Below are 17,422 nucleotides of genomic sequence, written 5' to 3'. Positions count from 1 at the left end.
GGGGGGGGGGGGGGGGGGTGGGGTGTCAGACCTCTACAGACAGACCACTGCTTCCACACAGAGAGCAAAGGTCCTATTGTACAGCATGCAGGCAAGGGACATGCTTTTCTAATTGGGCTGTGGCTGCTTTCTAAAGTAAATGTACTGTAAGACTGTGCACCTTTTTTGTTTCGATGCACCTGGAATGCATTTTACTAATAACTGAAATTTGACCTTTTAACTTTCATTGTTAGTGTTTAATGGTTTACATAATTAGTCCAGTTCACATTGCTACATTATCCACCTAATAGTATTTCACAAGGACAAATTAAGTAATGCAAGCAATCCTAGCCTAACATTTTGTTCAATCCTTGACAGGGAATAGGGAGTTTCAGGGATGGCCCACTTCCTACATGACTCTTCTGTGCTAGTAGTATAGAGTCATAATCAGTAGGTGAAGTTCTAGACATTGAGCTCCAACTACTGGTACTTCTATATTCTGAATACATACTGGTATAATTATTAACTTGGCACTGTATGCTTATGCATGTAGCAATCTACAGAGCAGCCACAGCTGTCATTAGCATCACTGATATACCATTTGATTGCTGTAGGTTACAGTATGCAGTGGCCACTCAGATCATGCTGTTCAGTAAAGCCATTATATGGTTGGATTTCTACACTTGGTTGCTGCCTTCAAGTTGGGCTCCCTGAGGATTTGCTAACTGATGGCTATATGGATGAGTCTTTAATGTAAAACGGATGATTCACATACATTTAGAAATGAACTATAATAAATAAATGACTGACATGCTATGTATTATTCTGTACAATAATACTGTCTATTCTTACAGTTAAGGTAGTTGCATACATGGCTTGAATTTCAAGCCATGTGTGGCCTTATCAGCAACCACTTGGCTCCACAAAAGTCATTTTGTTTTAATAGATCGACTGAGCCAGGTGTAAAATTATTGGCCGAACAGTGACTGCATCCTGTCAGTTTTAGTCGCTGTTCAGGTATTTAAGTAGCGGCTGTCTGAATACAATAGCCAGCAGTGGCGATTTTGCCATCTATGCTGTTTAGCATGGAAGGGGAGAATCTAGTGACTTTCTCATTCAGCCTGTGAGCTAAACAAGAGAAATCTAAACCTAAGCTGGCCATACACTGTTTTATATTCTTTTAGTTCAATATAACCAATTCCTCTACACACATCAAACAGTGTTTATGGATGAATCTCCCTCTGGGCTATTGTATTCTGACAGTGACCGCAGCTGATGGGCTGCCATGACTGTTTGCCCATAAATTTTCTGACTGGCTCCATAGATTTTTCTGATCAAAGGATGCCGGATGGAAAGTTACTGCCAGGACCACCGACTGAATGTAATTCGTACAGTATACGGCCAGCTTTACTGTTCTTTTCAGAAACCAGTGAACAGATTATCTTGGGCATAAAATGTATCCTGAAGGTCATGCATATGCAGATCAATGAGACGTATCTGCCCGATCAGCTAAACAAACAAGTTTGACCTAGCTGGATCATGTTTACACCACGCTGCTGCTGATGTCTTATCTTGTACAAAACCATTCAGTGCCTGTGTTTGAAATCCCAGAGCCGAATGCACTTCTCAACAAATCTGGGAGAGCAATACACATGGACAGACCAGTATCGTGAAAATCAGCAAGATGCTACATTGTTTATTGTAACTGTGCAAAGAGATTGTCTGACTGAGCTTTTGTCTGTCTTGCCTTCTCTCCACTGAAGTGAACACGGCATGCAGTGTTTTGTAGGAACTGACATTTATTTCTCATAGAGATGAGGCGGGGCTTGGTGTGAACCCAGTTTGCTCAAGCACGCTCAAAACGGAGCACCAACCCCCTTTTTTTTTTTTTTTTTTTTTTTTTTACCCAATCATTTGCAGGGAGGCACATTCCCCGTCCCGCAGCTATACTTCCCAAAAGGGCAGGGAATGCCCCCTGCTGCAACTGCCACCACTGATTGGGTTGGGAGGAGGATCAGGGGGGTGGTCAGAGTTTTGAGCTGCCTTGGGTGAACAGGGGTGAACTGAATTTGCACCAAGTCCACCCTTCTCTCTTCTTATTATTATTCTTACTATTATTGCTCTGCAGGGGCATTCTCGGCAGGGAAATCAATGTGGTTGTTTTCACCCAGGCACTAAAAATGCCTCTTTTAGGAGAGAAATGTCTCGTCCACTGACCAACTGTGTCATGTCTTATTCCATTTTAGAAGTCGTTATTCTTTATGCTTTGATAATGTTGCACATGATAAAGGGATGCACATTGTTTGTGATGTTCCTGAAAACTGAAACAAAAAGGTGATTTTATTACTAATAAGATTCTAATAGTCATCCTCCCAGAGAATATTCAACTTAAATCTGGTTGCTCCAGGCAACACTTGGCACCAGCTTTCTCAGGTCTCAGGACCTTGTTTGGTTGTTCTGAGTTTTTAGTATTGTTTAAAGTGAAACCACTCAAGGAAAGGAAACAAAATCCCCTCCAGGACAGTTATGTACATTGCGAGAATTTTAGCAAATTTCAATTTAGATCCTTATCTGCCCATATTCTGTAAATATTGAGAAAGACCATTCCAATGAAAGGCCCTTACTTCTACTATACCGATGTATGCCGTGGTTGTAAAGAAAGGAAATATGAAATCCTATGTCCGTTACCAGAAGCCATTACAATGAAATGGGGAAGGGCGTTTTAATAACATGTCTTACAATTACTCATCAATTTGTGCCAGAACTAGGGATTTCTTACCAGTCGCTTTCACTGTTTAGTCATTGCTGAGGAATTACAGGAAATGTTTTCTTTGCAAACGCATTAATCGGGTCATAATATTGAATCAAGAACTATAGTTAGTTTTGTTTTTTACAATTTGTTATTTATATTCTTCTTGATCATACAGTATATAACACACACTACCTGAAAGCTAAACCATATAGTGCCTTTTTTCCTCAAATTCAGAAGTAATAATTTACTGCTTTTGTGCAAAACTCCAGCAATGACACAAGTAAGCATATTTAACAAAATATTGAAAGGAGCAAAATGTTAAATGCTGTACCTCTAGCAACCAATCAGATTCCACCGTGTGCTGCTGACGTCACTAAATGAAACTATAAGTGCACTTCTCCCTCCAGCTAACAGACCCTCCTCCACAGATGTATACTTACCAATATCTGAACCCTGCGTTTGTTTGACATCCCCTGCTGCAAGTCCCTCTCTTGGCTGTGCCCGCACAGTAGAGCCCCATCAAAGTTTTATAAGGCTCGTCTCCTGGTCCAGATAGCGGTAAAAGACCTCATAGAAGTCAATGGGGCTCTACTGTGCAGGCATGGCAGAGAGAGCACTTGCAGTAGGGAATGTAAACTAACCCAGAAACTGAGTGTTAGATCAAGGTAAGTAGTGTTGGATCAAGGTAAGTATACATCTGCGGGGGGGGGGGAAAGATTAAGTGCAATTTGGATTGCTGGCTACTGGTTGCGGAACTCCTTACATTTGTTTTATTGAATAAGCCCTTATCTGTAAGCTGTCCCGTTATTTAATATAGGCACTATACAGATATATGTGGCCATAATGGGTCCTTTTAAAGTGTACCAGGGTGCATAAACAATACTGGAGTCCATAGAATTGGATTTCTCTCCAGGTGCCTGCACATTGGTTGTGAAATCCTATAGAGTACCCTTAGAGACCCTAAAGCAGGGGCAATATATTTTGCAAATGGTGGCCAGGTTCTGTAATTGTCACCCCCGGCTTTCTACCTCCTTACCCTCAGTATTAACGCATCAATGTAATGGAGCGTCAGCAAAGCTAGTGACCACAGAAGCTGTTCATGATTTTTGTAACGTAATACCCCTGGTTTGTGGGCTCCCAGGGTACTCCACATGAGGTTGGAGCTGAGGTGCCTGCTATGCAGTGAAGCATTTAACTTCATGTCCTTAGGTTTGTTTTAAAGTCATTTTTGTCCTATGCGGAAGGCAGTGCCCAGTCTACTGAGAACTCTCTTCTGTCTTACATCCACTATCCTGATCTATAGCTGTAGAGATTGATTGTGCTTTAGAAGCAAGCTTCAAACAAAAAAAAATCATGTTGTGCAAATTCCCTTTTAAATAGAAAACTTGTGTTTTATTGCAAATAAGAATCCACCAATACACATAGATTGGAACTATAAGGTAGAGAATAACGGATGCAAGGACTGCTTACACAAACTGTAATAGTAACCAAATTTGACTTTTCTGAATGATGTCAGTTCAAATCTGGTTTCCATGGGCCACACCTCCCACTTACATTTGCACTTTTTTAAACACATAGCATCAGTAAATGTTTAGTTGTCACCGGAATGTCCTTAACGTAAAGCTCCTTTTTGTGCTTTTTTTTTTCCGTCTCATCTGTCAGGGTCCAATATAGACTTTTAGATAAGGTGTTTTTTTTAAGGTATTCAAACTTTAGCAGCACTGAGGTGTTTAGTACTAAACTTTGACCAAACTGCTTGTTTTTAAATGACTGTTTTATTTAAACCATGAATAAAATGATTGTATGTAATTGTTGTGTGGTCTGTGTTTTGATTATTGTATAATGTGACCTATATAGTACAACCTTTTATGTAGTACTAATTGGTAAGTTGGCAGGGCTGTTTATAATTGGGAGCACTGAGTTTACTTTACTATTTGGATATAAAAATTCTGTAAGTGATTCAAAGTATTGAAGCTAAAGGGTCAGCATGACAGTGAGGCAACTACCATTTTCAGGAGAGGTCTGCATATATTTCAGTCTTTAAAAAGATGGTTGACACATCCACTCATTTCTCAATGTACCCATAAAGATGACATTTGCCTAATCTGCCTATTTTTAACTAGATTGAGTGACTGTCAAGGCAGATGGCCATCATGCTCAGACCGTCCTACAGACCAGTTACAAAACCTGTTTCCAACTGATTTTCTTCCCGATAAATCTGAGCTGGTTGTTGGTCTTTACAACATCCCATGGTCATGCATTAAAAGAGAACTGTGGCTAAACCTTTTTTTTTGGCTGTAGTCCTCCTTTAGGGTCACAGGAGGATATTTACTTATGTTCTCCTGGGACCCAAAACTCTGCCAGGGCAATAGCCTGCTATATGCTATCACTGCTCTCTGCAGGGAGAAGATCGTGAACTGAGCAATCAGCGCTTTCTGATCACTAACTATGGGGATGTCATCCTTTTTAAGCAGTGGAGGAGGGTGGTCTGATGGTGCCTGTGCTTCCAGCAAACCTAATAGGAGGTGGCAGAGTGAAAGTAGTAACCCAAAGTACGGACCTTTTACACTCGGAAATCAAATTCTACCAATGCATCCCTCTATGTATGATGATTAGTAATAATAACCTAGACCTGTCGGGTGTTAAATGCTGTGATTGTTTCCCAGAGTATTGCTGGGAAATCTCATCTGTAATTTCAAGGAAAGGCATTTTTCTCCCCCTGAGATAATGTGCATGGTCACATATCCTAGTCACATGTGCCAGAAATCCAGGAAGTAAAAGGAGAGCTAGTAATCTGTCTTTAGTTAACATGGCCACTGTCAGAAAACTGGGGAAGTGGAGAGTAATAAGGTATGTGAAGAATACAAAGCTGGCAATGATTTAGAAGTATGTGTTTGTAGATTGTCATTACTAAACATTTCTAAAGGTGTGTGTGTGTGTTATTTTAAAGATATGGGTAAAAGTCTGCTTTAAAGACTAAGCTCACCTTTTACATAAACTGGTCCATGCAGACAAGGGTCCCCAGTAGTTTTAAAGACACTGTGCGGTTTGTAAAAAAAAAAAAAAAATATGGTTTAATGCAAATGTCATACCTGTAGGCATTTTCTGTCACCCATGAAGCCTAGTTGAATTACTCCCAATTTACATTCCCACATCCCAACTTATTTGCAGGACACAGCCGGCATTGGGTGGTTAAGCTCAGCATTGCTAGGATAGGGGGAAGAGGCCACTGCCCATGTGCGGCTTTTGAACCAGGCAGCCTACTCGCGCCTGCAATGCTGGGGCTGAGCGTCCAACGTCTGCTGTGTTTGGTGAAATGTTTTGTTCCCCCCCCCCCCCCTTTTTGCAGGGCATACCTGTTATTTGACATCTTTCGCTATATTAACTTCTGGGAAGCAGTGAGCCAATCCGACAAGCATGAAATTAGATTATTGGGCCATTATCAAAATAAGCAGAAAACCCTCAATTTTTATGGTTGCAAGGAAACAATGTAAAATGTTTCAGTTAAAATCATAGCTGGCTGCAGATTGAATTGGAAAGGTACTTTTAATAGTGTTGAATAAAAAAAAAAAACTATCTACCAGTTTTAAAGTGACACTAAACTCAGGAGTTAAAGGAGAACTATGGGGTTAGGGCTTTCCCCCATAGTTCTCCTAAGGGTAACAGGAGGACACAAACTAGCGTCCTCCCGTCACCCTAAGCTCAGTGTACCGCAAGCTACAGCTCGGGGTATAGAGAAGCTGAAGCGGATCCCGACAATTATGTCTGGATCAGCCCAGCTGTGTGAGTGACAGCTGGCCCTGCCTAGCTAGAGGCAGAGCCAGCTTTACCCGCCCCGTCCGTTCCGCCAGTCAGCGCTGGAGGATCGGGGAGGGGGGGGAATCAAGCCACTTCCCTGTCACGGCAGAGAGCTGTGACAGGATCGAGAGGTGAGCGAACGCCGGTATGTGTTCGCTCACCTCCCGATCTACTGAGCCGACCTGTGACAGTCTCATTGTCACAGGTCGGCTCAGATTATGAGGTGAGTGAAAAGCACTCATCTCATAGTTCTCCTTTTAAAGTAGTTGAATGCATTTTTTTAGATTTAACTATTAACAAAACTGTATTTTATGTGTGTATCACTTGGCTGTAGATCCTCAAATAATCTCTGAATTGGTGCCGACACTGTTCTTCCTTCTGTTCCCCATGCTCCCTGTGTGTGTTGTAAAGTAACCACCGCTCCAAGCTCGCTCCTGCGATGGACTACAATCTCAACACAAATTAGTAAATGAAATGTGAAATTGTAGTTCATCACTGTAGCAAGTTTGGAGCTGTGGCTGCTTTACAACACACACAGGGACCATGTGGAACAAAAGTAGCCACCCTCCAGAAGGAAGGACAGTGTCAGCACCAATTCAGAGATGATTTGAGGATCTACCGCTAAGTGATACACAAATAAGATACATTTTTGTTAATAGTTATGGTACTTGAATATATTGTTGAGATGTAATTTGGGCATTTAGTGTCACTTTTTAAGCAGAAGTGGTTAATTTTATTTAAATAGAAAAGTGCAGCCACTGATCAGTTGCGTAACCCAGGAGCCAGAAGTTGCAGCTACCACAAACAAAGCTTTCACATACACACATTAGTAATGCATTATTAAAATGGATGATTTGCACTGCAGTGGAGTATAGAGATGGTATGTGCCATTTTAATTATGTTCTCAGATTCACAAGGATTTTTGTTAATCAGGAAATGTGGTCAGCTGATTACAACATTCACCTTGGTCTTGGATCATTTTCATCATGTCAGAAGGGAGGGAGATGGTTATCATGGTCTAATCTGATTCTGTTACCTACCTGTAACCAATGTGAAATGTAGATTCTACTTCTCAACTTTCAGATTCTTAATGGGCAATGGGTTTTCTTCACGATGTAGCTCACAGTACAGTTTAAACTGTAATAGTATTACAGAATCATCATAGCTTGTGGTTTCCCCCTAACAGCTGAAGAATTGCAGCTGAAGCAGACGGATTACAGTATTAATGAAAATAAATCAGCAGCCATAAACTGGATGACTGTGGCTGTAAATCCACATGACAGTCTGGCCAGATACCAAAGGCCTGCTTGAGATTTATTTTTTTTACACTGTGATGTAGCATTCCTTGCGTAGAACAGGCTTGCAGACAGATCTGCACCAAACGTATACACACCCCAAATTCATAAATGTCCTATAGCAACAGGAGGTGTCAGAGTCTTCGTGTGCATTTTTTGTGTAGTTACAGTAGACTGGAGAGAATTATTGCAGCAGCCATTGTTGACCTTTTGAAAACACCAGTTTATCAGGCTGATCTTTAATCCTCAAAGCAGAGCAGTGGGAGCACAGAGGCTCACAGTGGTCTCTCTTCCCCACTGGGTGCTGGCTCCAGTGGTCTTTGTCCCCTTCAATCCCCACTGCCGTTGCTGATACAGGCAGGGATCAAAGGGGACACGGCAGTGGCAGCCAGTGACAGTGAACAGGCTGACAAAAGCCTAGGTGCCAGGACGCAATTTCTAGTCACCCTGGCGCCTGACCTAAAGAAACACCAAGTTTTTCTACAGGACTTACTAAATCTTTTCATTTATGGGTGGTAGGATTACTGCATGTCATAATCATAAAGAGCCACTATCTAACTTATAGGGCCCATTCACATTGTGCATTCCCACAACCCATGGAAATAACACCTGCTTTATGAGCACGCTGTAGTGTCATTTATTGTGAATGGCACCCCAATGCATTGTAGAGTAGAGCACAACACATACACTGTGCATGACATTTGTAAGGAAGGGTCATGTATGTTTTCTCATCTGTTAAGGTGTGTTGGCCACCCCTTCAGGTGCATCAAACAAAAGATGTGCCAGGTCCCATTCACATGGACTTTGTAGGATCGGCAGCAGATTCCTGCATTGGAAACACACTCCTGGTTGGAAGCACAGGTGCCTCCAGACAACTGTGCCTGCTCAGCCTGTACAAGCAATGACAGGCTGACAGCAGCCACAACTGTCTGCTGCTATTTGTATGTATTCACACATCTAGCAGTTACCTGCTGCTAGGGATAGATGACCGGGTGTGAATAATGGCAGACAGCTGCGGCTCTAATCAGCCTGTCATTGCTTTGTATAGGCTGAGCAGCCTCAGTTGTTTAGAACCACTTGCGATTCCAGGTGCAAGAATCAGCCGCCAGCCTTAAAAGGCCATTGAGAATAAAGGTAGCCACACACCTTACAACCATTGCACGACTTTCGTTGGGCGAGGGTTGTAAGGTCATTAAAATTTCGTACGACCTGCCGGACAGGCGGATCGTATTTGCGATCCTCTCAAGCCCTCCTCGCCGAGGGGGGGGCTTGCCGATGATTGCAATGTCGAGCGGGCAGTGGGACTTTCGTCTCCCGAGCACACTACCATGATTAGTATGATTTTCGGCAGGTTTTCCAGCGTGCTAGGAAGATAAGTCGTGCGACCGTACAGTAGATGCAGTCGCACACTGCCCATACGCCTGCCGATTATCGGACGATAATCGGTAGGTGTATGGGCACCTTAAGGTTTAAGTCTTTGTTTTCTTTGAAAATCAGCCACAGTAACTAGAAACGCCTGTATTTGGCCAGTATGTTGCAGATTAGGATCCTTGTTCTTGTTCCTGTCTGAATAATCAGCAATATGCATTAGCTTTGCCAATGCATATTTACAGGTGTGACTCAATACGGGGCATTAGAACTCTGCAATGACAACACTACTTCTCCACAAGGGCCCCACTTTGGAGCTGCTGCTACCACCGAAATCATCCTTAACCAGTGATGCTGACAGTGGGCTGAGCCGCTCTGCTGCTGATTTGACAGGAGGCAGTGGGCACATTCTATTGTACCTTACCCTCTTGTATGCAGTTTTGCATTCCTATAGTATTGCAATCACCAAGTGGTTTGGTTTATCATTGCTCTGCACTGTCAGCAGTGCTGGTCAGTCCTTGTCCTGCAGGCAAATCAAGAGCATGTCATTCATGAACACACATTAACTTGTTTTCAGCACCTAAACCCTAATTCATTGGTCACAGTGGGCTTCCCGATAGCAACATGAGTGGACCATAACTGCACCATATACTGTACATCAGCACATATACATGTGATCTTAATCAGGGCATGTATGACAATGTAATGACATTCAGTTAGTCTTCACCCCTTAACAGGAAGTGCCTGAAAAAGGAATGTCATGGCAGGATCATCAGATCATTCTTTAATGACAGATGGACATTTAGGATTGAAAAAACAAAAAAGTTTAAAGTCGATCTTTGCAGTAAAATGCAAGGCTGGCTCAAGGCCCCCTCCTCTTGAAATTTGAAGCCTTATAGCAGTTTAAACAAAAAAAAAATGTACCTTCAAAGTGAAAAAATCTAATTACTCTTACCTTACCCCCTTACACATCACCAAGCATGATTCCACTATTTATCCAGTAAGATTCTTGGGGAACAATGCGTATCCCAAAACTCACAAGTTCAATGTAAGAGGGTCATCTCTCAAGTTTTGGGATTCTTATCGTTCCCAGGAGAGTGTTGGACTCACGTTGACTTGTTAGACAATGCAAGTGGGTGTCTACCCAACAGCTCATTTAGTCACCAACCTAGAAATATACAGCAAGTCAGGGTAAAGCCTGAACTCCCAAATGCACAGGATTGGCATGACAAACTGCCACATTTGAGGAAAAGCTCAGCAAGGGTATGTTTATTTACTAGAACCCTTATTAAAGGCCATTATTAGGAGGTCAGCCCACTCAAAAGTAACTTCAGTCTTTGGGGGAAGATAGTAGAAAAACTTAGTTTAACTTGCCATCTACTGATCACACTAGAGATGAGTCCAATTTCCCTGTTGGATCTGTATTGTAGGCTACATTACAGTCAGTGCAGCAAGAAGAGCAAGAACACCCCTAGGTGGATGGGAACAAAGCCAGGAACTATGGAAGAGAATTCGCTGCTAGAATCCTTAAAGTGACATTAAACCCTCATATTTTTTTTAACATAAACCAATACTGTAATCCATGGTAGTTTCCCTTCTCTTTGCTGCTCTTCTTTTTAAATCCTCATCTCTTCTCATGCTGGGGGAGAACTTCCCTTTGCAACTGACTGCCTCTTCCTGTAGTGCTGGCTCAGGTTGTGAACCTACACACAGACACCATGTATCCATTTCAGAGACAAGGCAGTCTGCTGCAAAACAGAAGTTCTCCCCAAGCATGAGAACAGATAAGGATTTAAAAGGAAGAGCAGCAAAGAGAAGGGAAACAACCATGGATTACAGTAAGGCGCACATTACAGTATTGGTTTATGTTAAAAAAAATCTGGAGGGTTTAATGTCACTTTAAGGGTATGTGAATCCAAAACTTTGCTTTTGTATTAGAGTACGGAAAGGTTAAAGCCCCTATCAGGATATTTTTTGCTGTGTCCTGATGGGGAAATTTTAATATGCTTCCTGTACTAGAGATGCCAGACAAAATAAGAGGAAATCTCATCCAAAATGAGTGATATTACCATCTTAGAACGTTGCAACCATAACATTTGCCCCCATTTGAGAATTCTACCCAGCCTCTGGTAACAACTCTAAAATTTGGGATTCTCACTAATTTTCTGTGTAGGGAACAGTGGTCACTGGGATTAAATAAAAATAAAAAAAAATCTGAATCTCTCCAGCACTCGAGAAAACGTTCACAGCAACCAGTCACCCGAACCTCCTTCAAGCTAGGCAACTGGTTGCCTGAATACCCCTCCCTAAGCACCCATTTGCTCAGCTCCACCCTTCTGCACCTCTTCTCCCTGCTCATAACCTCCATTTTCACAGCCCCGCATCCACATTCCTATAAACTATAAGCAGTCCAAATAGGAATATGCGGTCCAATAAGCACCAGCTTTTGAGCCTACTCTGCTATGCACTCTAAGTGACCGGGTCAAACACTCTCCACTCTTCCTCTGCACTACAACGAAGGATACCTATGATGAGGGTTGTGACCATTGCTCATCTGAGCCAGCATACAGTACTGGCATGTTGAGCAGAAAGGGCATTTGCCTGAGAGAAAAATGTTGAGGCATTTCCCAGTGAACAGTTAAATATAAAACACAGTGGTACAGAGTTGTAAAGGAAAAAAATAGTGTAAAACTAGTTGGCAACTAAAGCCCTATATTATAACATTGCTGGCAGGAAGGATTTTCGTTTTGCAGAAGAAACGCTGTATGGCTTCATTCACACCAGAGCGGCTGTCCGCACGTATTCGGCCGTATGGATATGCGCGGTGCCGCTCTAAAAACAAAATACAATGCACTTCAATAAGCATCGTGGGACCGCACAGCACCTGAAATAGTGCAAGCGCGATAATCCAGCAGATTCCGCTCGTTCGCGGCTATTTAATAGCTGCAAACGAGCGGCATCTCGGGGATTGAAAAATATTTGCGTTTTCGGCCTGCACAGTCTTCCGTAGGGAAACGCTATATGTGAATGTAGAATTGCAAGGTTATTCACAATAGGGTGACGAGTTTGGAGAAGGCAGAAGGGAACAATCTAGGACAACATAACTGACCTGGAAAGTGAGATGAATTGGAGAATGTTTCCGGTTCAGCTATGTTGTCCTAGATTGTTCACTTTTCCTGTCTTCTCCAAACTCTTCACCCTTTTGTGAATAACCCTGCATGTCTCTCCTGCAAAAAGTGTCTTGACAGCCTACCAACAATATACATTCCTAAAAGTACACCAAGACACACATGCAATTGTGTGTACAATCCTGCCACCTGCCAGGATGAAGTAACTACATGTGCATGTGTGGGAGCTACATCATTCCAGGCCTAACCCAAAGAAGACCTGAAGAACATGTCAACAGCAGTGCCAATGGACACAGTGCCCTTAGTACAGCAGCAGGAGTCACCTTGGCAGATAAGACTGCCATAAGGGGCAAATATCCTATACATGGCATTGAAAAGCCTTTGACACTAACAGTTGCGTTTAACTTTGCTTCAAATACATTCCAGGTGTATCAAAACAAAAGATGTTTATTGTCTTAGTTTATCTTTACTTAATGCAGTATAAAAACTCCTGTGTCCTGCCAGCATGCTGCAGAGTGGGACTCTTGCTCCATATGGGGAAGCAGTGACCTCTATGCAGGAGGTCATAAATGCCCCCTATGGAGTCAAAGCTCTCCAATCAGCAGGGAGCATGAGCTTCAACAGAATTATACCTGACTCAGGAGAGGGTGGGTCAGACCTCTGCAGAGAAACCAATGCTTCGCCAATACAGATCTTTGCCGAGGTAGGGCACACCTGATTGCTGATTGGAGAGCTCTGGCTCCGACTTCTGCATAGAGATCACCGTTTCCCTATACCAGTGTTAATTTAGTCAATGAGCATGCTTTGTCAGTTTTTGCCATCTGCATGTTTTCACTGATAAACTAAGTTAACCACTTGCTGTCTGCCCTTTGTTTATACATGGCCGGATGACAACCTGTTCCCAGTGGGTGGACGTACATGTACGCGATTTTTGTTTTTCCTGCGGACAGGTGCGAGCAGAACCCCATTGGGAATGTAAACAGCCGTTACATGCGTTTGGCCTGCTCTACAGCTGGCCGATCGCTTGTATGACATTAAAAAGTGTGTGCGCGCGCATCCAGCGCTGCTGCCGGTTATCCTGGACTCTGCTGTCCTCCCTGCATGTCTGGGACCGGCACAGCAGCTACTAGCATTAACGGAAGAGAGAACAGCATTCTTCCACTGCTGTTCTCTCCCCTCCCTCTAAAAGGTGGAAGCTATATTTATGAAAAAGTACAAAAAATTATTTTAAAAAAAAGTGACAATGTAAAAAAAAAAAACCCCGCTGCCCCCGCCATCTACATGCAAATAAACGCACGCATGGGACATTGTGTGTGCGTTGAGTGCTGCCGCCATTTCACTGTGCCGTATTGCCGTAGCGAGGCAGCAGAACTCTCCCACACGCACAATGTGCATTAAAGGGCAAGTTCACTTTCCCAGGTAATATGGGAAAATGGAATTACTTGATCAAATCTGGCCCCTGTCTCTCCCAAAACCCCCCCCCACCCCCGGCTATACTTACCTTTCGGCAAACAGTCCTTACCCTCCGCCGGTACATTAGGTCCATTAATCACTGATAACACTAAACTGATGAGTGGTAAAAGCTTTTAAAGTATCACCTATGGCCAATTTTATGCATGGTAGTTTGTAATTTCGCAGGCACACACAAATTTTAAGGCTTGACATGTTTGGTGTCCATTTACCCAACGTGACCCCGTCTCTTATATTTTACCAACAAATTGGTACTGATAAAGGAAAGCAGGTTTTTTTTCCATTATATAGTAAAAAAATAAAAAAAACCCAGTGGTGAATAAATAACAAAAGAAAGCTCTATGTGTCCCCAAAAAATGATATAAAAAACTAATTTTAGTGTTGTATGACAGAATAAATGTCATAGTACCGCAGCGCTGAATACTGAAAAATGGCCTGGCCAAGAAGGGGGTTTAACACCGCGGTCAGCAAGTGGTTAATAAGACAAAAACTATGATGAAGATACATTGCAATTTTCTCTACTGGAGATTTAGTCGACAGAACTATAACAATTCAGATGACTAAAACAGACATTTTAGTCATCAGAATTTTTAGTTTTTGTTTTGTCAACTAAATCTCCAGTAGAGAAAATTGCAATGTATTTTCAACTGTCTTATTAACTTCGTTTTTATTTTGGTTTTCATCAGGGAAACAGATGACAAACTGACAAAATATTTGCCACCTAAATGAACACTGCCCCATAGAGTTCCACTATGCAGCATTCTGGCAGGATAGATTTGTATAACCCCAGCTGTGATTGCATTTATAAAGGAAAACAAAGTTAGAATTTAAGGAAAACCGACATTGAATACCTTTTGATTGGTGTGCCTTGTATACTTTAGAGTATTTGTAATAAAGGTTCAATTGGGCTGTAAAGGTCACCAGAAAGGCTAAAAACAATGAAGTATGATGTTTAAATTATGCTTTCAAAACCAAAACATAAATGGAATGTTAAAAGTTGCTTTATTACTTAGATGTTGTACATACTGCTACCAGGTTTCTAGGAAACATTCTTTGGTGTAAAGCAGGCTCAGATAGCTGTGTGTTCAGGCAGCTCGTGATAAACTGCCACAGCAGTAAGCAGACTGTGGAGAAAAGTTGGAGTTTAAACAAGGAATAGCCAAGTTATAATCTCTTAACACTGATTTAATTACCATATCAAGGAGTTCTCATTGATCGCTAAAGAAAAAGACTAAAAACATCTAATTGGAAGCCAGACAATTCAACAAGATCATTAAGCAAAAGCTACTTTAAAAAAAAAACAAAAAAAACACAAGTGACAATATTAGATGCTAGGTGCTGGTGACTTCCCATACAGGACCTTAGTGAAATTCTATCACATATTGATGGATAAACCACAGACTACATGCTGCACCCATGTTTCTACTAAATCTTATACATCGCACTGATTAGGGAAGTCTGCTTAAAAAAAAAAAAAAGGCACGACTTAGACGTGAAAAGGGGGAAATTACTGGTACAGAATAAAGAGGACACCATGAACATAACAATTACATTCCTGTACATTAGATAATCCCTGATGAACATTTGCCAACTCATTTCATTGAGCCATTATGGTCCTTATTGATGTGTCATAAGCTGTCCATACATTACACGTGTTACAGATGGTCCTTCAGGAACTGGCCAAAATTGACAGTGAGTGCCACTGTCTGCACCCTTTTAGCTGGCATCCCTCAATCAGCTGACCAAAGGAGCCAGTCAGAAAATCTTCAAATGAACAGAGCTGGCAGCCAATGAGCTGCCTGCTCCAATAGGGTATTCTGACAGCGAATGGCAGCCGCTGTCAAAATACAAAAGGAGAGCGTGGAGATTCCTTGATCAAAGTTCATAAGCGTTGGAGGAATCTGTTTTTGCCCCCCCCCCATTCAGCCCACAGTTTGACAGGAAAATATAGAACAATGTATGGTCAGCTTAAAGAATGACATGTCTCAGACAACAGCAAGACTCCCCCCTTAGAATACACAAGACTGTAAAAAAGAAAAATGACTAGTTGTCATGGAGCAATGCATTGTCTGAGGCAATTCTTCCAGTAACTATTCTAAGACCACAGGTGGATGGGTTATTTCAATACACTGCATTATTCAGGTAAACCACTTCAAGGCTCTGTTCACAGCTGAGCGTTCTTATAGATCAGAAGGCCAAGTATGATCTTAACACTACTGTGTAGAATTCAGCATCATACCAAGAGTAGCCAACATCTGCAGCTCTATAGCTGGGGACTCTTTCCTTTCAGCCTGAAAATTGAACAGATTCCTCTAATCCACGTTAAACAGCGTGGAAGGTTTAATCCCCTGCTGTAGCTATTGTATTTGACAGTCTTTCTAGCAGATTGAAGAATGTTGGGCTGGAGCCAGCAGACAGGGCCACCCACTAAGCAATTTTCAGCCAGCTTCTCAAGAACTACGCCAAAAAGTGTTCAGTGAATAACCAGCTTAACACCAAACGTGTTCCTTGTAAACGGTCAAGTCTTGCTTTTACACAGCTACAGTATGAACAGAGCCTTCCACAAAACAATCAGGACTATCTCTCAGGGCTTGTCCACAACATGCCCATTGAGCTGCATTTTCCTGTACACCACTGCACATGTATGTTATGAACAGGGCACATAGGTTAACAATTGTTTTTCTTTATGTCCTGTTCACACCATACATGTGCAATAGTTAGCGGGAAAAGACAGCTTGTGTATGAACAAGCAAAGCAATTGTTTTCCATACACGAGCTGTCTTTTTCTCGCTAACCATTGCACATGTATGATGTGAACAAGGTCCACAGAATTCAATTGTTTTCCTTGTGTCCTGTTCACACCATACATGAGCTGTCTCTTCTCGCTAACAATTGCACACGTATATTTATGAACAATGCCCACAGAATACAATTGTTTTCCTTGCGTCCTGTTCACACCATACATGTGCGGGGGTGTGCAGAAACCACATCTCAATAGACATGGTGTGAACAAGCACTTAGACCATAAGAACAGTCAACCCACATGATTGTATCAGACCAATGTAAAAAGAATTGCATAGTATTCTGGAAAACCAATGCCAAACCAGAGCACATTGGCTGTGTAGAAAGTCAGTGAAACGGTCGGTCTTGAAGCACCACACATCACCAGAGATTGGCATCGGGTCTAGCATGTGGGTCCCCAGCAAATGGTCACCTGTAAATCATGGTCAAACAATTCAGTTCCCACAGAGAAGAGTTGGCAAACGAGGGGGTGGACCAATTGCAGCACAAGCCAGAGCAGCTGTAAAAACACAACCGCCAAGTGGCTGGACTGAGAATAGCCAATCACCCTTCTAACAACAGAACAAATGATACAGAAAGACAAAACGATGGGAGAATATGGATCGGACAGCTGCTGGACGGTGGCATGGGCCGGTCATCTGATAGTGGACAAAATAAAATGTTAAAAAAGGTGCGAGTCCATGTACAAGTGGTGTCTTCCTCGTATGACATGAGGACAAGTCCTAGAATACAGCTAATCACAGATGCCTGTGTGATCAGGGGCTCAGTTCTTGGCGTGCTCTCTCAGTTCCATGGTGTCCTATTAGAAACAGACGTCTGGCACAAGAATG

The sequence above is a fragment of the Nanorana parkeri genome, unplaced genomic scaffold, assembly GCF_000935625.1.
Source record: "Nanorana parkeri isolate BGI_ZX_2015 unplaced genomic scaffold, ASM93562v1 scaffold18, whole genome shotgun sequence".
NCBI lineage: Eukaryota > Metazoa > Chordata > Amphibia > Anura > Dicroglossidae > Nanorana > Nanorana parkeri.
The sequence above is the reverse complement of the archived record's forward strand: the minus strand, read 5'-3'. Positions refer to the sequence as shown.